This window comes from Pan troglodytes, chromosome 13 (assembly GCF_028858775.2).
Source record: "Pan troglodytes isolate AG18354 chromosome 13, NHGRI_mPanTro3-v2.0_pri, whole genome shotgun sequence".
NCBI lineage: Eukaryota > Metazoa > Chordata > Mammalia > Primates > Hominidae > Pan > Pan troglodytes.
In genome coordinates, this window is record NC_072411.2 from 112,556,584 (window position 1) to 112,577,644 (window position 21,061).

General features: G+C 36.3%; 1 long non-coding RNA gene across 1 annotated transcript in view; it reads left to right on the forward strand.

Moving 5' to 3' along the window:
• The first annotated feature begins 9,520 nt into the window (after positions 1–9,520).
• Positions 9,521–21,061, forward strand: part of LOC134808005 (uncharacterized) — a 151,916-nt gene continuing 140,375 nt past the window's right edge. Inside the window, exon 1 of the long non-coding RNA XR_010149865.1 lies at positions 9,521–9,608. This is a non-coding gene — a long non-coding RNA (uncharacterized LOC134808005). The remainder of the gene's footprint in view (positions 9,609–21,061) is intronic.

Here is a 21,061-nt window from a genome sequence, read left to right on the forward strand (position 1 = left end):
GGATTGGATAGTTCTCTAGTCAAGGGGGATGGCATTCCGGCTCAGACTATAAATGGAATCTAAAGGGTCAGGGCTTCATCAATTTTTTTTAACTCTCTTTCCTTTTTTTTTCCCCCCCCCACCTCCATATATAAAGGAGAAAGATAAATGATAAAGCCAGCTTCAGATCCTTTGGTGACAGTGAGGTAGATTGACTGTACTTTTTCTTGGTAGAATTACAGTTCTGCTGAAGTTGTAAATCTTTTTTTCCCACCTTGCCTAAGAGACTTTACTGAAGGATTCCATTTCAACTTGGAATTTTGGCAGGGAGTATCACCAACTTTCACACAGCTCCTTTGCTCATGCTCCTCCCCCCTTGCCATAATTTGCAAGGAAATGTTGGTCAGCAAAGAGGTGGTGGTGGTTAAAAATAAAAAAGCAGACGTATAAGGAAAGCCCATCATGTCTTAAAGTGGCTTCCCTTCTAGGGAGCACAGACTCTGGCACTCTTTCTCTCCTTTAATTGTAGTGAATTCTATGCCAAAAAACTTCAACATGACTTCCTATAATTTAATTTTCTTTGTATAATTTAATGAAGCATATCAAATGGATGGAAATGACAGCAAGATTTACCTTCTTGCAAAACAACTTTCCTAATAGTAAAGTAGCTTTCAAGAAAAGTAGATACTTATTTATTTTCTAAATGGTGTAAAGTCTAATTATTTATCACATAAATCTTTTGTCCATACTAGAGAGACAAAATACATTTTTAGAGACATAAAGAGAGAAAAGAACTTTAACTATCAACACTGTGCAAGTTGTGGTAACTTGAAAGTTTTTCCCTTTCTGTCCTTGGTTTCCTCAGTTTGCAAGGCTAGACTCATATCGAGAAATTTAAGACCACCAATGGGCACTTTATAACTTTGTATGTGGTAAATTCTGCCCAGAGAGGGGGTTACAATTAGTAATCAGTTATTTCTCAGTCCCACTCTCATCTCTGTTGTTTTAACTTGTGAGATATTTAATTAATGAGTAGTTATTAACCAGTTTAAAAAAATAGTTTGGGTTTTAAAAGAGCACATTTATACATTTTATATATATAAAGGATATATATACAAACAGACATAAGTTTACTGTATGTGTATATATACATATATACATTTACTGTATGTGTGTATATATACATCCATACATGTGTACAAATGTATGTGTAAATACACACATATTCTAATTGTTAAATATAGTTGTGTTTAAAGATATAGATTAATTAGCCACTTTCTTGGGTCTGATATAAAAGCATTCACCAACTTGGAGAAGGTCACTATTTCTGTCCATATATTACAACTAAGCAAGATTAAGACTCTCAGATCAGAAATAATTCACCTAAGTTACAATTGACCCACAGTTAATCAGTCTCCTATTTCACATGGTGGCACGAACTACTGAATTATATTATCCATGTATATTACAGGAAAAACATTTTGATAGCTCCCTCCTTTGTTTCCCCATATCAAGGACTCAATCATTATCTAAATTTAGCTGCTGATACTCATTTTTTACATACAGGACAGTCAGAAGAATCTGAACATATTTTACCTAGAATACTGTCTCATATTTAAATAATCAGGATAGATTTTAAAAATAATGCTATGTTTATAACAGAAATACCTTCATAAATAGCAGAAATTTGTTCACCAGTTTTCCTTTGGATCATTCAAAGATAGATTGGGATTTTCTGCAATTACTGAGAGATAGATATATCTTGCTTTAACTCATAGTTTTTATCAATACTTTGTTTCATGTGCACAAATCCCTTAAAATCTGTGACAAGGTTAAACAGATAAAGGAGATTTATGTGTTCTGGGCAAAAATATTTTGGTCTTCCTTGCATTTGGAAAATAAATTAAAACAATATAAAATATATTAATCCATATGTTTTATCCACTCACTCAACATATGTTTTACATTACTAATGTCACCAATGATCTTGGTTTTAAAAACTCAAATACCCCGAATTGAAATAGGAACACTTTATTTCATAACATGAAGGGAAATTGTCTGATTCTACTATATATCTAAATCCCTTTGTGTTATTAACTATATATAGTACTGATATATGAATGCACAGAGGAAAATATGTTGGTATAGAATTTTTTTCTCAAAGTAGAAATCACAAAGGCAAAGTACCATTCTTAACATATCAAGGGTACCCGCTCTTAGCATAGCATGACATTGCTTTGATATTAACCTTGACTCTGTGGTTGAGGTAGTCTTTGACCACCAAAAACCCATAGCCCAGTCTAATCATGAAGAAAAGCACCCACCAAATCCAAATTGTGGGAATATTCCACAAAATTTCTGACAATAACTTCTTAAAATTGTCAATGTTACCAAAATAAGGACTCTTTGAGAAGATTTTACTGCCTTGAAAAGCCTAAGGAAACGTCGTGAGTATTCGTAATGTAGTATCCTAGATGGAATCCTGAAAAGAAAGGGTCATTAGTGGCCAGGCGCCGTGGCTCAAGCCTGTAATCCCAGGACTTTGGGAGGCCGAGGCGGGCAGATCACAAGGTCAGAAGATCAAGAACATTTTGGCCAACATGGCGAAACCCCATCTCTACTAAAAATACAAAAATTAGCCGGGCGTGGTGACACACCTGTAGTCCCAGCTACTTGGGAGGCTGAGGCAGGAGAGTTGCTTGAACCCGGGAGGTGGAGGTTGCCGTGAGCCGAGATCGCACCACTGCACTCCAGCCTGGGCGACAAGAGTGAAACTCCGTCTCAAAAAAAAAAAAAAAAAAAAAGGAAAAAAAAAAAAAGAAAGGGGCATAGGTAAAAACTAAACACATCTGAATAAAACATAGACTTTTGCTAATTAATGATGTATCAGTATTGGCTCATTAGTTATGACAAATGTAACATATACTGTAAGATGGTAACAATAGAGAAAACTTGGTGTGGGATACTTAGGAACTCTCTGAACTCTCCTCTCAACTATTCTGCAAATCTAAAAGTATTCGAAAATAAAAAGTTTATTTTAGAAAAAACAACCAAGAACTAAAACAAATGACAACAACAACAAAAATGTAGAAAATCTGAAACTTCAAAGAAAAGACGTGTAAGATCTCATTCCTAATCAACATTCTTTGTGTTTTGGGTCAGGTATATTATAGAAGGAAAGTCTAAAAATATTCACAATTTATAGCACTGAGGTCTTTTTGAAATGGTTGATCCTATTGGGCACAATGTATATGTATGTCACATAGGCATTATTAGTTACATAGAAATTACATGTGGAGAACAAATTTAGAGGTGTTCTGAAGCTATGATCATGAGTAACTTAATATGATAATCAGAACAAAATGAAATTTCTCTTGACATGCCACCTCCTTTTTATAGTGCTGTGTGACAGGACTTACTTGTAAGGAGAAAAAAGGGCAACAGCTGAGGATTCATGTTCTTGGTGACAGCTGACATGCTCTGTGTCCGGATCTTCCAAGTATTCCTCATACTTAACTGTACCATTTGCTGTATAAGTTTTTTTAGATACCAAAGTGCAGGGAATGGCAAAAGGAAAAAAAAATTGCTAAAAGTGGTCTATTATAGTCTATCTCTAATCCATTGTGCTTCTTTTGCCACGTAGCCAAGCTTTGCCACGTTATTAACCTGTTTCTTGAATGATGGTATAAGTTTTTAGGTTCTTTTGGCTAAGATAAAATAATTATTTTCTATTTGGAAATGTTGGGCCTGGGAAATGAGAGCGACCAATATTTTTCCTTCATTTCACTGACCAGGGAACCACAGGCATTTACTCATTCCACACATATTTCTCACCTACTATATGCTAGGCATTAGGATTACTGGTTGAACAAGATGAATTTGGTTCTTGTTCTCTTGGAGAACTGAGATATTTGAAAGAGGATATAAACTGGGAATATGCAAACATGGGAGTTGGAATAACTGACTTGTAGGCATTGGCAAAGGTCTCCTTAAGGAAGGGATAATTGGGTTGGGAACCACAGGAAGAGAGGAATTTATAGGCGAAGGGGCGGGGGGAAGAGAATTTCAAGCAAAAGAAGCAGCAGTGTACAAGGCACCTTATAGTATTAAGGAGATATTAAACCAAGTTAGAAAAAAAAAATGTAAAAGAGCATAAAATTACAAAGTAGGTTAAAAGTGGCTGCATCAATTGTCCTTCCTGCCACCCCACAAAAAGATTGATCTCTCTCTAGATATATAAAATTTAAAAATTCATCTTCTGTGTCTGCAAACTATAGTAGAAATTCCTTCTATCCAGAGGACTGCAATAGCAAGTAGGTGACAGCAAACTTTACAAAATATTGAGAGAGCAAAGTGCATAATGAAATTTATCTGCTTTTATAATACTCTTATGAAGAAGGAGGAGTTAGGAAATGTTGCCACTTTGTAATGGAAACACTGAAGAGAGACATTGATCAGAAATTCAATGTGTATTTCTTGCTTTCTATCAATCATTTTGCCCAAGTTGAAATTTTTGTGTGCTCCTTGCAGGAATAATTCCTTAAAAACATGGATACTTATTTTATATTTTCTTAAATATTGGAACAATTAAAAGTGTTTAATAAAGTCTTGTTGAATTAGAATTGAATTTGTTGCCATAAGGCCTTTATACATTCCTGAAGAAAAGGGAATGCTGGGTAATTAAGTACTTAGCACAATAATTGTGAAATTTTGAAGTTTGTAGTATGAAATGGCTTTTTCATTTTTGTGAGTTTTTTTGATATAATGAGGTACTATATTAGGTTTAAAGGCTTGTATTAATTCCCTTTGTCATAGAACAAAATAAGAATTTAAGTGTGTGAATTAACATGTGTGTGTCTGTGTGTGCATACTTGTGTTAATAGTTATTTCTGAGTGGTAGAATTATGAGTTAATTTTATTTTCTAATCTATATTTTTATTTTTCTTCCGTGACTACACTTTGCTTATACAAGAAATAAATAATAAAATAAAAAAGTTAAAAAGCCAACAATAAAGATTAAATATGAGCACAACCATATGTAAAAGCCAACCTGTCAAACCCTCAATTAAGACTCAGGATTTTTTCCCCTTACATTTACATAAATCAGTTCATGTGTGTATGATAACTACTTGAAAACTTTCCAACAGTAAGCAGTTGAAGTAAGTGGCTTTCACATTATTTAACGACACCACAGTTCCTCCTCTAGATTTGGGCCCTAAGTTGACACATCCACTATCTCCAATAATTTGCTTACCAAAGTTCTTCGGTCAACTAAGGTTTATTTCCTCCCCTGAGCTGTCTGTAAGTCACAATCCACATTTGGTGGATGAGATCTATATAGAAACTATGTCTTCTTATTGGCTTTTTCCCCCTTAACAAATTGAGTAAAAAGTAGAGTTCATGGTTCTGAATCTCCCAAGCCCTAATAAGTAGCATTTATTAGACCACACATTTTTCCAATTTCAACTTGCCTCAAGAATCAGGCTGCATTTGTGATTGATTCAGAGAATAATTATGGAGTTCATAAAGCCCAACCTCAAAGCTAAAGCAAATAGTAGGTGGTTGAATTATTTTTCTATTAGAATATTGATTTAGTGAGATCTGGTTTACGTCTAACTAGCTACAAGCTGTGTGACTACTGACAATTATTTTAGCTTCAGAGAGGCTTAAATACAAAATTAGAGGAATGGATAGGGTAAGATCCCAGCATCTCATTTTTACTGCAAAGTTCTATGGTTTTTGCTTTTTGAAAAGTATATTATTAGTGGCCATCTGTTGAGGGTTAACGTATTCCATCTCCTTTAATCCCCACAACAATTCTGAGGTAGGTATTATTTCACTTTATGGATAAAAAGACTCAGAGGTAAAGTTACATGCTAGTTACCCACAGTAAAAGTGTTAAAAACAAGCCAGCCATGGTGTGCACACCCATAGTCCCAGCTACTTGAAGGGAGGCTGAGGCAAGAGGATCGCTTGAGCTTAGGAATTGGAGGCTGCAGTGAGTCATGATTGTTCCACTGCAGTCTAGCCTGGGCAACAGAGTGAGACCCTGTCTCAAAAAACAAACAAAAACACCCATAAAACAAAAAAAAGTGTCAAAAACAGAAGTAGAACCCGGTTTTAATGAAATCTAAACCCTACTGCTTCCTAATGACTAAGGGAAGGATAATGACATGTGAAAAACAACAAGGATCACACCTCAGCTATTCAGTTGTAGTAGAATTAAATTTTGCCTTGTTAAAAAAAAAATGATCCAGCCAGGCGCAGTGGCTTATGCCTGTAATCCCAGCACTTTAGGAGGCCAAGGCAGGTGGATCATGAGGTCAGGAGCTTGAGACCAGCCTGGCTAACATGGTGAAACCCTGTTTCTACTAAAATATGAAAAATTAGTTGGGCGTGGTGGCAGGTGCCTGTAATCCCAGCTACTTTGGAGGCTGAGGCAGGAGAATCATTTGAACCCAGGAAGCAGAGGTTGCAGTGAGCTGAGATTGCACCATTGTACTCCATCCTGGGTGACAGGGTGAGACTCTGTCTCAAAAATAAATTTAAAAAAAAAGATCCAACTGAAGGTTATGTTTCAGAAGAAGAGGGCCTCAAAGAAGCAAAAGAATTACTGGAATGTTAGCAATGCCAAAGGCAGGGAGATCTTGGGTATACTGTAAATCACAAATTGGAAGAATGCACAATAACTGATCATAAGCCTAGCACTTATCTGAGAAAAGTTTATGTATGTCATTATTCATTAATGGAATCATCACATTTGGAGCTTACAAGATGAACTCCTAACAATGGCCAGCAAGGCTGGATTTGATCTAGTCTCCACCTGTCTCCCTGAACTCCTCTCAGAGTTCTCTCCACCTTTTTGGTTATATTCTGGCCATTCTGACCTTCTCTCCTAAGGGCCTGACGTTGCTGTACCATTTTCTCAGAACACTTTTTCTATATACTCTTTCATGGCTACTACCTAAGATCATTTCGATTTTAATCCAAATGTTACTTTCTCTGAAAGACCTAATGGAATCATGCTATATTAAGTAACCCCTACTCTGGTTATTACTTAGTCTAGCATCTGTTTTTATTATTCTCATGGACTTTATAATTTTTGAATTTTTATTTGTTTTCTAATATATTTAGGAAGTGAGCTTTATCAGATCAGGGACTCATCTTTCTTGTTCTCCAATGAATCTCCAGCTCCCAACTCACAGTAAGCTGAAAACATTTTTTTAATGGAATGGATGAATAAATGAATGAAAGAATGTTACGGGTTTTGGTGTTGGCAGATATACTTAAATGATTCAAGACAGTTTGGAGCCCCAAAATCTGAGCAAGAGAAAGAATTTGAATATTTGAATAGTTAGAAGAGAGAATGAGGATGAACAAAATTGACTATTAGAACCCATTCTGAAAAGTTAATGGCTTTGGCAGTACTTAGTTGAAGGAAGAAAAAGGTGGCTTAAAAGCAATTTTAATTAATAAAATGTTGCTATTAAGAGAATAGTCGTCAGCTGTTCTTTATATGAAACTAACAGGGATGAGTGAAATAATTTTCGGTTAAAAATAAACAACTTTCTAACTGGGGATTATGAGGTACTCCAAAAATATTTTAAAATGTAAACTGTTTCCTTTTAAGAATAGATGGGTGTTTAAGTGCAAACTTGATAAAGGACTGGGACTGGATAATAAAGATGATTTTTAAAAATGTTTACACTCCTTTCGTCACTAAGTTTTTAACTAGTATTGTTTCTTTAACAGTTAATAAATCCAATACTTGTGTAAGTGAAGACTGGTATTTTTCTTCTTTTGCTCTCAGAGTTACCTTGTTAGAGGTCATGATATATCCAGGGCCAAGCTGGAACCAGTGCTCCGGAATCTTGTTTTATGAAGCAGATAGTAAGTCATGTAGAAATTGAGTCAGCGTGATTCTTTACATGGTTAACATGCTGCTTCCCCTGGAGGTGGGGGTGTAGGATTTCTCAAGGAAGGACATTTATAGTGATTAAAATTGCTCAGAGATTGCTTCACTGGGTAATTCTGATGCTGTAGTATGTGATTCTGGCAAGAGAGGGGGAGTATGAAAGGGACAGAAAATCCCAGACCATGGCAAGAAAGGGCACACGATGCAGAGACTACCTCAAGAAAAGGGGCTGTGGCAGTAAGAAAACAGTAACCGAATGGTCAGACTATTGATCAGAAATCCTTCTTGGTTGCCTCCTGAGAAGGAATTGAGAGCATAAATGTCCAAGGGCAATGACTGCCCATTAACTCACCATCATCCTACAATATTTAGCATAGTTCCAAGAACAAACTGGCAAAAGAGATTTTGGCAGCTGATATTTTTCTGGGAAATAAAGTGGAAAGCACCGTCCAGGACAAAAAGGCCAAGAATAAATACTAAACATGTGCATATCTTAAAAGCCAACAATTTCGCTCATAGTCATGTGTCCCACACAAATGTGTATGTATATGCATAAAGATGTACATAGGCTGGGCACGGTGGCTCACGCCCGTAATCCCAGCACTTTGGGAGGCCGAGGTGGGTGGATCACCTGAGGTGGGTGGATCACCTGAGGTCAGGAGTTCGAGGTCAGCCTGACCAACATGGCAAAACCCTGTCTCTATTAAAAATACAAAAATTTAGCGAGGTGTGGTGGTGGGCACCTGTAATCCCAGCTACTTGGGAGGCTGAGGCAGGAGAATTGCTTGAACCCGGGAGGCAGAAGTTGCAGTGAGCTGAGATCACACCATTGCACTCCAGCCTGGGCAACAAGAGCAAGACTCCGTCTCAAAAAAAATGTACATAAACATTTTTAGCAATGATATTCATAATTGCACAAAACTGGAAACAACCCAAATGCCCATTAGCAATAAAATGGATAGAATATCATATATCCTTGTGATGGAACACTACACAGCAATAAGAATGAACAAACTACAGGTACATGTAATAAGATAGATCAGTGTCACACAGTGTTATGGTTCCGTTTATATAAAGTTCAAGACCAAGAGAAACTACCTGATGGTATTCGAAGACAGGATAGTAGTAGAGAGGAATGTTGGGTAGTGGAGAGGAAGGTCAGGTAGTGAAGGAGCTCGTGATTACATGAATTTGTTGAAGGAGCTGGTGGTTACATGAATTTGTTCACTTTGTGATAATTCATCAAGTTGTACACTTAAGATTTCTGCATTTTTCCAAATGTATGTTATGCTTTAATACAAAGTTTGATAGGGAGAAGAAATAACACTGCCTTCCAAAGTAAAATGAATGACATTGGGTGGGATAAAAAAAACAGAGGGACCCTGTGTCAAGCCTGTCTTAGGGTCTTCAGACAGCATGAGTCTCGCTGTCTCCATTTTGAAGATGGGCAACAACTGCAGGGATAAGAATAGCCCATGGCTGACAGTGCATTTGCTTCTACTTGTCCTGGTCAAGGTTTTCTAATTCGGGCCCAAGAGAGTATTCATGTCTCCAGGAGGCCACCCTATGGCACGTTAGGCATTCTTGAGAGACTGGCGGCCTCAGTCCTTGTGTTTGGAGCAGTTCTGCTAGAGGAGGAAACAGCACAAAGGGCACTCTTACGCTGCTGTAAACCAGTGCCAGGATTTTTAAAATGTGAGACACCTGTTACCCTGTAAGTATTAATTTCAACTTGAGGTCTCTAGCTTTTTAATTTGCTGGATACATTCTTTTATATGAAATGTGATGGGCATTTCTGACGTGGAAGAAATTGGGACCAGTAAAGCCGGGAAGAAAGCAAAATGGGGTAGCAGGGGCCCTTTTCTCAGCTTCTAATGAAATATTTGTAGTCAAGACCAAGCACACATATTGATTCTCATCAAGTGTGAAAACGTTGGCGGCCCTGGAGGTGGGCCCCACGGGACCATTTGTGCCGCACTCTTTCAAATGAACAGATTAAATCTCTCGTAAGATGCTGTTTTTGACACACTTGTACTGCATATATTAAAATCCTCCCTGGTGCCCTTTTGGCAGTTAGGATTCAGGTAGTTTCAGTGCATCACAGCCTGTGTACCAACTGGAAAGGAGATTTTTTTTTTCTTCCCTGGAATGTGTAAAGGAAGAATTATATTGCTGTTTGTTGAAAGAGACTATATGTCTCACAAGTCCCATTTCAATAATCTTCTAGAAGCAAGAATGAATTTGGGATTGGAAAGGGCATTACAACATGGCTAAATAAATAGCAAGGGGTCTCTCAACACCTGGTTAGCCTGCCACGTTACAATATGACTTCTAGGTCTTACATTTCAGTCTCTTTCTTCAGCAAACAGAGTCTGAAAGGTCTTACACAAAGACAGAATTTTAAGTCTGAACACTCAAGAAATGTGGTCTTCACACTCTAAATCTGTCACTAATTCCTTGAGAAGCACCAGAAACTTTCTGACTAAGCCTTTTTATGTCTCCAATAACGGTTAAATCCAATATACCTTAGGGTTTCCCTCAGATTTAGTCTTCATATTCTTTAGCCTTTGCTAAAGAATTTTAGCAAAATTTCTTATTTTGCATTTCTCTAGCTTCATGACTGGGCTGTCATCATAGGTATATAAGACCATGAACAGGGCTGTGCATTAATATTGCAAGTCTGGAAATTCCAGATATCTTGGCAAAGGGAGAAACACCTTGTAGTTGGAGCTTGGAGGATGAGGAACCAACAAGTTCTGAGTCCTCATGTCTTATGCTTAGGCTGATTCCATTTCTTCCCTCAAATTGTAAATATTTATTTAGGTGTAAAGGAGAGGGCCTATCTAAAGCAGACTGGTGTGTGAGTAGAGTTATTTTCATAGTGTGTCCTCTCCCAGTGATTTATGTTTCCTAGAATATTGATGAAAAATGGATGAGCTCCCGCAACATCTTGTGCCACTCTCCCCATCACATATTGGACTACAGACATTCTGGCCTTCTTCAGTTCATTCTTTAGTATGATATGCTGTTCTTTCTTCCTGAACTGTTCTTCTAATCTTTCTTTGAATGAATGTTTTTATTCCCTTTCAAGTCTTACCTTAGAAGTAAGTCCTCTCTTCAGAAGGGTCTTACTTATCACCCTGTCTAAAGTAGGTTCCACTCCTCTCATCCCATATTGCAATACTTCATTTGGTGGACTCATAGCTTATAATAATTGAATTATTTATTGATTATTGTCCTCACTTAGACTATAAATTCCATGAGACAGTGCTCATGGTTATATTGTTTACTGAATTGATTCTAACCTAAGTGTCTATCAACAGACAAATGGATGTTTGGATAGTGCTATTGTCCTATTGCCATTGTGACAAGGGCTCAGATAAACATGCAAGTGCACATATTCATGTGCTGATTTCTTTTTCCTTTGGATAAATACTCAGAAGTAGGATTGCTGGATTGTATGGTAGTTCTATTTTTTGGTTTTTAAAGAAATCGTCATACTATTTTTCATAGTGGTTGTACTAATTTACCTTCCCATCAACAGTGTTTAAGAGTTTCCTTTTCTCTGCATTCTCACCAGCATCTGATATTTTTCATCTTTTTAATGACAGCCATTCTAATTGGAGTAAGATGATATCTCATTGTGGTTTCCATTTGCATTTCTCTGATGCATAGTGATGTTGGGTATTTTTTCATATACCATTTGTATATGGCCATTTGTGTGCCTTACTTTCAGAAATATCTGTTCATGTCCTTTGCCCACTTTTTAATATGATTATTTGTGGGGTTTTTTTGGTTGTTGAATTGTTTGAGTTCCTTGATATTCTGGATATTAATGCCTTGTTGGATGAATAGCTTACAAATATTTTCTCCCATTTTACAGGTTGTCTTTTCACTCTCTTGGTTGTTTCTTTTGATATGCAGAAGCTTTTTGGTTTAATATGCTACCATTTGTCTATTTTAGTTTTTGTTGCCTGTGATTTTGAGGTCTTAGGTGTAAGATCTTTGCCCAGACCAATATACTGAAGAGTTTTCCCTCTGTTTTCTTCTAGTAGTTTTATAGTTTCAAGTGTTTAAGTCTATAATGTACCTTGAATTAATATGTGATGTAGTGAAGATAGGGGCTTAGATAGAAGATACCTATATTCTTCTGCATGTAGATATCCAAATTTCCCATCACCATTAATTGAAGATACTGTCATTTCCCCAATGTATGTTCTTGGCACATTTGTCAAAAATCAGTTGGCTGTAAATACATGGATTTATTTCTGGATTCTCTATTTTTTTTTTCTTTCCTGAGAGAGAGTCTTGCTCTGTTGCCCAGGCTGGAGTACAGAGGCAAATCTCAGCTCACTGCAACCTTCGTCTCATAGGTTTAAGTGATTCTCCTGCCTCTCCCTCCTGAGTAGCTGGGATTACAGGTGCATACCACCATGCCTGGCTAATTTTTTGTATTTTTAGTAGAGACGGGTTTTTGCCACGTTGGCCAGACTGAGCTCAAACTCCTGGCCTTAAGTGATCTGCCTGCCTTGGGTTCCCAAAGTTCTGGGATTACAGGCATGAGCCATCGCACCTGGCCTGGATTCTCCATTCTATTCCATTAGTCTATGTAACTGTTTTTATACTAATACTATGCTGTTTTAGTTAAAGTCTTATAACATATATTAAAATCAGGTAAGGTGATGCCCCTAGCTTTGTTCTTTTTGTTCATGTTGCTTTGGTTTTTGGGCTCTTATTTGGCCCCATGAAAATTTTAGGATTGTTTTTTCTAATTCTGTGAAAAATGACATTGGTATTTTGATAGAGATTCCATTGAAACTGTTGATTGCTTTGGGCAGCATGGCCATTTTAACAATATTAATTCTTCTGATCTATGAGCATGAAATGTATTTCCATTTTTTTGTGTTCTCTTCAATCTATTTCACCAGTACTTTATAGTTTTCCTTGTACAGGTCTTTTATCTTAGTTAAATTTATTCCTAGGTATTTCATTATCTTCTTGTAGCTATTATAAGTGGTATTGCATTCTTAATTTCTTTCTCAGCTACTTCATTATTGTGTATACAAATGCTACTGATTTTTGAAATTGATTTTGTATCCTGAAACTTTATTGAATTTATGAGGTCTAAAACGTTTTTGGTGAAGTCTTTAGGTTTTCCTAGACATAAAATTATATTATTGGTAAACAGAGATAATTTCACTTCCTCGTTTCCAATTTGGGTGCCTTTTATTTCTTTCTCTTGCCTGATTGTTCTGACGAGGATTTCTAGTACTATGTTGAATAGGAGTGGTGAAAGTGGCCATTCTTGTTTTATTCTAGTTCTTAGAGGGAAGGCTTTCAGCTTTTCTTCATTTAGTATGATCTTAGCTGTGGGTTTGTCATATGTGCCTTCCATTATGTTGAGGTACATCTTTTCTACGCCTATTTTGTTGAGGTTTTTATCATGAAGGGATGTTGAAATTTATCAAATACTTTCTCTGCATTCATTGAAATAATTGTATGGTTTTTATTCTTCATTCTGTTGATGTGAGGTGTCACACTGATTGATTTGCATATGTTGAGCAACCCATGAATCACTGGGATAAATACCTGGGATCATGGTGTATTATTTTTTTGATGTGCTGTTGGATTTGCCTTGCTAGTATTTTGTTGAGGATTTTTGCATTGTGCATCTATGTTCATCAGGGCTATTAGTCTACAGTTTTTTTAGTGGTTGTTTTACATTCTTATCTGATTTTAGCCTGAGGGTAATTCTGGCCTTGTAGAATGAATTAGAAAGAATTGTTTCCTCTCCAATGTTTGAAATAGTTTGAGGAGAATTGGTGTTAGTTTTTCTTTGAATTTGGTAGAATTCAGCAGTGAAGCCATCTGGTCCTGGACTTTTCTTTGTTAGAGAAATTTGTATTACTGCTTTGATCTCATTACTTGTTGTTGGTCTATTTGGGTTTTCTAATTTTTTTTATTCAGTCTTGGTAGGTTGTATGTGTCTAGGAATTTATCCATTTCTTTTAGGTTTTCCAGTTTGTTTATCTATAGTTGTTCAAATAGTCTCTGACCTATTTTATTTCTTTGGTACCAGGTGTAATATCTTTCTCATTTCTGTTTTGTTTGTTTGTCTTTTCACTTTTTTCCTCGGTTAGTATAGCAAGTAGTTAGTTTTTTATTTGTTTGAAAAAAACAACTTTTTGTTCCATTTATCCTTTGTTTTTTTCTTTATCTTATATCTTTCTTCTCTGATCTTTATTTTTGTTTCTTCTAATTTTGGTTTGGTTTGGTCTTGTTTTTCTAGTTACCTGAGGTGCATCATTAGATTGTTTATTTTAAATCTTACTATTTTTTGATGTAGGTATTTATGGCTCCAAGCTTTCCTCGTAGCACTGCTTTTGCTGTATCTCATAGGTTTTGGTATTTTGTATTTTGATTTCATTCATTTTATTTTTTATTTCCTCCATTTCTTTTTTGACCCAATAATGGTCATTCAGGAGCATATTGTTATTGTTTGCTTTCCATGTATTTGCACAATTTCCAAAGTTTCTCTTACCATTTTTAAAAATTTTAGATTCATGGGGTAAATGTGCAGGTTTATTACATGGCATAATGATGAGGTTTGTGTTTCTATTGATCTTGTTACCCGAATAGTAAATATAGTACCCAATAGAGAGTTTTTCAACCTTCCATCACCCCAACTTCCCTTTGGAGTCCTCATTGTATTATTTCTATCTTTATATCTGTGTGTATCCAATGTTTAGTTCCCACTTATAAGTGAGAACATGATATTTGTTTTTTTGTTTTTGCATTAATTTGCTAAGGATAATGGCCTCCAGTTGCCTTCACGTTGCTGCAAAGGAAATTTCATTCTTTTTTATAACTATGTAGTATATTCCATGGTGTGTATGTACCACATTTTCTTTATCCAATCCACCACTGATGGGCCCCTACATTGATTTCATGTCTTTGCTATTGTGAATATTACTGTGATAAATATGAGTGCAGGTATTTTTTTTAGCAGAATGATTTATTTTTCTTTGAGTATATAGCCAGTATTGAGACTGCTGAGTCAAATGTAATTGTATTTTTAGTTCTTTGAAAGTCTCCAAACTCCTTTCCACAGGGGCCATTTGCGATAGAAGTGCTACTGATTTTTATACATTGATTTTGTATCCTGAAACTTTACTGAAGTTGTTTATTAGGTCTGGGAGTCTTTTGGCAGGATCGGTTTTTTTTTTTTTTTTTTTTTTTTAGTTATAGGATTATATCATCAGTGAAGAGAGGTAATCTGACTTCTTCTCTTTCTATTTGGGTGCCATTTATTTCTTTATCTTGCCTGATTGCTCTGGCTAGGACTTCCAGTACTATGTTGAATAGGAGAGGTGAGAGTAGACATCCTTGTCTTGTTTCAGTTCTTAGGGCGAATGCCTCCAACTTTGTCCATTCAGTACGATATTGGCTGTGGGTCTGTCATAGATGGCTCTTATTATTTTGAGGCATGTTCCTATAATGCCTAGTTTTTTGAGAGTTTTTATCATGAAGGGACATTACATCTTATCAAAAGTTGTTTCTGCATTTATTGAGATGGTTTTTAATTCTGTTTATGTGGTGAATCACATTAAAAATTTTTTATAATTTCAACTTTTATTTTAGTTTCAGGGGGTATATGTGCAGGTTGTTACAAGGGTATATTGCATGATGATGAGGTTTGGGTTACAAATGATCCCATCGCCCAGATAGTGAACACAATACCCAACAGTTAGTTTTTCAACCCTTGCCCTCTTCCTCACTCCCTGCAATAGTCCCCAGTATCTATCATTCCCATATTTATGTCCAGAGTACCCGGCGTTTGGCTCTCACTTATAAATGAGAATATGCAGTATTGGTTTTCTTTTCCTGCATTAATTTGCTTAGGATAATGGCCTTCATGTTGCTGCAAAGGACATGATTTTGTTCTTTTTTATGACTGCCTAGTATTCTATGGTGTATATATATCACATTTACATTATGCAATTGACCATTTATGAGAAACTAGATTGATTCCATGTCTTTGCTACGGTGAGTAGGAATCATATTTATTGATTTGCATATGTTGAATCATTCTTGCCTCTCCAAAATAAAGCCCACTTGATCACAGTGAATTAACTTTTTAATGTACAGCTGAATTCAGTTTACTAGTATTTTGTTTAGAATTTTTGAATCTATGTTCTTCAGGAGTATAGGCCTATGGTTTTGTTTTGCATTGTGTCTTTGCCAGATTTTTTATCAGGATGATACTGGTTTCATAGAATAACTACGAGAAGAATCCCTCCTCAAGTTTTGGGAATAGTTTCAGTAGGATTGGTACTGTTTCCTCTTTGCATGTCCTGCAGAATTTAGCTGTGAATCCATCTGATCAGGGGCTTTTCTTGATTGGTAGGTTTTTGAAACTACTGGTTCAACTTTGGAACTTATTATTGGTCTGTTCACGGTTTCCATTTCTTACTAATTAAATCTTGGGAGATTATGTGTTTCCCAGGATTGATCTATTTCTTCTAGATTTTCTAATTTGTATATTAAAGGGGTTCATAATAGTCTCTGAAGATCTCTTGCATTTCTTTGGGATTGGTTGTAATATCACCTTTGTCATTCCTGATTGTGCTTATTTAGATCTTTTCTCTCTCTTTTTTTCTTTATTAATCTAGCTAGTGGTCCATGAATTTGTTTATCTTTTCACCATATTTTCATTTCATTGACCCTTTTTGTGTGTGTGTGTTTTTTGTTCTCAATTTTATTAAGTTCTGCAATGATTGTAATTATTTCCTTTCTTCTGCCAGCTTTGGGTTTTGATTGTCTTTGATTTTCTAGTTCCTCTGTGTGTGATATTAGATTTTTAACTTGAGATTTTTCTATATGCTTGATGTAGGTGTTTAGTGCTATAAATATTCCTCTTAACACTGCTTTTGCTGCATCCAGAGGTTTTAGTATGTTGTGTCTTTATTTTCATTTGTTTAAATGAATTTTTAAATTTCTGCCTTAATTTCATCATTTACCGAAAAGTTATTCGAAGCAAGTTTTTTAGTTTCCATATATTTGTGCAGTTTTGAGAGTTCCACTTGGTACTGGTTTCTGGTTTATTCCACTGTAGTCCAAGAAGATGCTTGATATGATTTCAATTTTGTTGGGTTTACTTTACAACTTAGGATGTGGTCACTCTTAGTTTATGTTCCATGTGCAGATTAGAAGAATGTATGTTCTGTGGTTGTCGGATGGAGTATTTTATAGACGTCTATTAACTCTCATTCATCAAGGGTTAAATTTAAGTTCAGAATTTCATTGTTTTCTGCATCAATGATCTGTCTAATGCTATCAGTGAAGTATTAAAATCTCCCACTATTATCGTGTGGCTATCTAAGCCTTTTCTTAGGTCTAGAAGTAATTGTTTTATAGCTCTGCTGCTCCAGTTGGGTACATATATATTTAGGATAGTTAAATCTTCTTGTTGAGTTGAATACTTTATCATTACACAATGCCCTTCTTTGTCCTTTTTTACTGTTGTTGGCTTAAAGTCTGTTTTATCTGACATAAGAATAGTGACTCCTATCATTGGTTCTGTTTATGTGATGGATTGCATTTATTGATTTGTGTATGTTGTACCAGCCTTGCATCCCAGGGATGAAGCCAACTTGATCATGGTGGATAAGCTTTTTGAATGGCTACTGGATTCAGTTTGCCAGTATTTTATTGAGGATTTTTGCATCAATGTTCATCAGGGATATTGGCCTGAAATTTTTTTTGTTTTGTTATCTGCCAGGTTTTGGTATCAGGATGATGCTGGCCACATAAAATGAGTTAGAGAGGAGTCTCTCTTTTTCTATTGTTTGGAATAGTTTCAGAAGGAATGGTACCAGCTCCTCTTTGTACCTCTTGTAGAATTTGGCTGTGAATCCATCTGGTTCTGGGCTTTTTTTTGGTTGGTAGGCTATTAGTGCCTCAATTACAGAACTTATTGGTCTATTCAGGAATTCAACTTCTTCCTGGTTTAGTCTTGGGAGGGTGTATGTGTCCAGGAATGTATCCACTTCTTCTAGAATTTATTTAGTTTATTTGCATAGAGGCATGTTTAGTATTCTCTGATGGTAGTTCGTATTTCTGTGGGATCAGTGGTGACTATCTCAGTACATGCAGAAAAGGCCTTTGATAAATTCAACACCCCTTCATGCTAAAAACTCTCAATAAACTAGGTATTGATGGAACGTATCTCAAAATAATAAGACCTATTTATGACAAACTCACAGTCAATATCATACTAAGTGGGCAAAAGCTGGAAGCATTCCCTTTGAAAACCAGCACAAGACAAGGATGCCCTCTCTCACCACTCCTAGTCAACATATTGGAAGTTCTGGCCAGGGAAATCATGCAAGAAAAAGAAATAAAGCATATTCAAATAGGAAGAGAGGAAGTCAAATTGACTCTGTTTGCAGATGGAATGATTGTATATTTAGAAAACCCCATTGTTTCAGCCCCAAATCTGCTTAAGCTGATAAGCAACTTCAGCAAAGTCTCAGGAGACAAAATCAATGTGCAAAAATCACAAGCATTTCTATACACCAATAATAGACAAACAGCAAAATCATGAGAAAACTCAATTGCTACAAAGAGGATAAAATACGTAGGAATAAAAATTACAAGGGATGTGAAGGACCTCTTCAAGGAGGCTTACAAACCACTGCTCAAGGAAATCAGAGAGGACCCAAACCAATGGAAAACCAATCCATGCTCATGGACAGGAAGAATCAATATAGTGAAAATGGCCATACTGCCCAAAGTAATTTTTAGATTCAATGCTATCCCCATCAAACTACCATTGACTTTCTTCACAGAATTAGAAAAGCCACTTTAAATTTCATGTGGAACCAAAAAAGAGTCTGTATAGCCAGGACAATCCTAAGCAAAAAGAAGAAAGCTGGAGGCATCACACTACCTGACTTCAAACTATACTACAAGGCTACAGTAACCAAAACAGCATGGTACTCATACCAAAACAGATATATAGACCAATGGAAAAGAACAGAGGACTCAGAAATAAAGCCACACATCTACAACAATCTCATCTTTGACAAACCTGACAAAAACAGGCAATGGAGTAAGCATCCCCTATTTAATAGTGTTGGGAAAACTGGCTAGCCATATGTAGAAAACTGAAACTGGACCCCTTCCTCACACCTTATACAAAAATTAACTCAAGATGGATTAAAGACTTAAATGTAAGACCTAAAATCATAAAAGCCCTAGAAGAAAACCTAGGCAATACCATTTAGGACATAGGCATGGGTGACGACTTCATGACTAAAACACCAAAAGCAATGGCAACAAAAGCCAAAATTGACAAATGGGATCTAATTAATCTAAAGAGTGAAATTATCATCAGATTGAATAGGAAACTATAGAATGGGAGAAAATTTTTGCTATCTATCCATCTGATAAAGGGCTAACATCCAGAATCTACAAAGAACTTAAATTTACAAGAAAAAAACAACCCCATCAAAAAGTAGGCAAAGGATATGAACAGACACTTCTCAAAAGAAGACATTTATGCAGCCAACAAACATATGCAAAAAGCTCATCATCACTGGTCATTAGAGCAATGCGAATCAAAACCACAATGAGATACCATCTAATGCCAGTCAGAATGGCAATCATTAAAAAGTCAGGAAATAACAAATACTGGATAGGATGTGGAGAAATAGGAACGCTTTTACACTGTTGGTAAGAGTGTAAATTAGTTCAGCCATTGTGGAAGACAGTGTACAATTCCTCAAGGATCTAGAACCAGAAATACCATTTGACCCAGCAATTCCATTACTGGGTATATACCCAAAGGATTATAAATCATTCTGCTGTAAAGACACATGCATGTGTATGTTTATTGCAACACTGTTCACAATAGCAAAGACTTGGAACCAATGCAAATGCCCATCAATGATAGACTGGATAAGGAAAAATGTGGTACATATACACCATGGAGTACCATGCAGTTATTAAAAAGGACAAGTTCATGTCCTTTGCAGGGACATGGATGAAGCTAAAAACCATCATTCTCAGCAAACTAACACAGGAACAGAAAACCAAACACTGTGTCTTCTCACTCATAAATGGGAGTGGAACAATGAGAACACATGGACACAGGGAGGGGAACATCACACACCAGGGTCTTTCAGTGGATCGGGGGCTAGGAGAGGGATAGCATTAGAAGAAATACCTAATGTAGATGACGGGTTGATGGGCACAGCAAACCACCATGGCACGTGTATACCTATGTAACAAACCTGGACGTTCTGCACATGTATCCCAGAACTTAAAGTATAATAATAAAAAAATTCTATTATTTTTGTTTTTCATTTACGTGATAGAACTTTCTTCATCCCTTTATTTTAAGCCTATGAGATGGCTTTATTTAAGCATGTGAGATGGGTCTCTTGAAGAGAGCAGAAGGATGGGTGATTTTTAAATCCAATTTGCCACTCTGTCTTTTAAATGGAGTGTTTAGGCCATTTACATTTAAGCTTAATATTGATATGTGAGGTTTTGCTCCTATCATAATGTTGTTAGCTAGTTGCTTTGTAGTCTCGATTTTATAGTTGCTTTATAGCATCTGTGGGCTATGTGTTTACATCTGCTTTTCTGGTAGTGAATATCATTCTTTCGCTTCCATGTTTAAAACTCCCTTAGGCATCTATTATAGGACTCATCTGGTGGTAAAAATTTCTGGTAGCAATTGCTTGTGTGGAAAGACTCTAGTTCTCCTTCATTTATGAAGCTTACATTGGGTTGGCTGGTATTTCTTTTCATTAAGAATGTTAAAAATGAGCCCCCATCCTCTTCTGAATTGTAAGGTTTCTGCTGAGAAACCCATCTCTTAGTCTGATGGGTTTTCTTTTATAGGTAATAGGTCCTTTTCTTTTACTGCTTTTAAGATTTTTTTCTCTCGTGTTGACCTTGGATAGTCTGATGACTAAGTGCCTTCAGGATGGTCGTCATCTAGAGTGTTTCACTGGAGTTCCTTGGTGATATGGTTTCGCTGTGACCCCATCCAAATCTCAACTTGAATTGTATCTCCCAGAATTCCCACATGTTGTGAGAGGGACCCGGGGGGAGGTAATTGAATAATGGGGGCCAGTCTTTCCCATGCTATTCTCA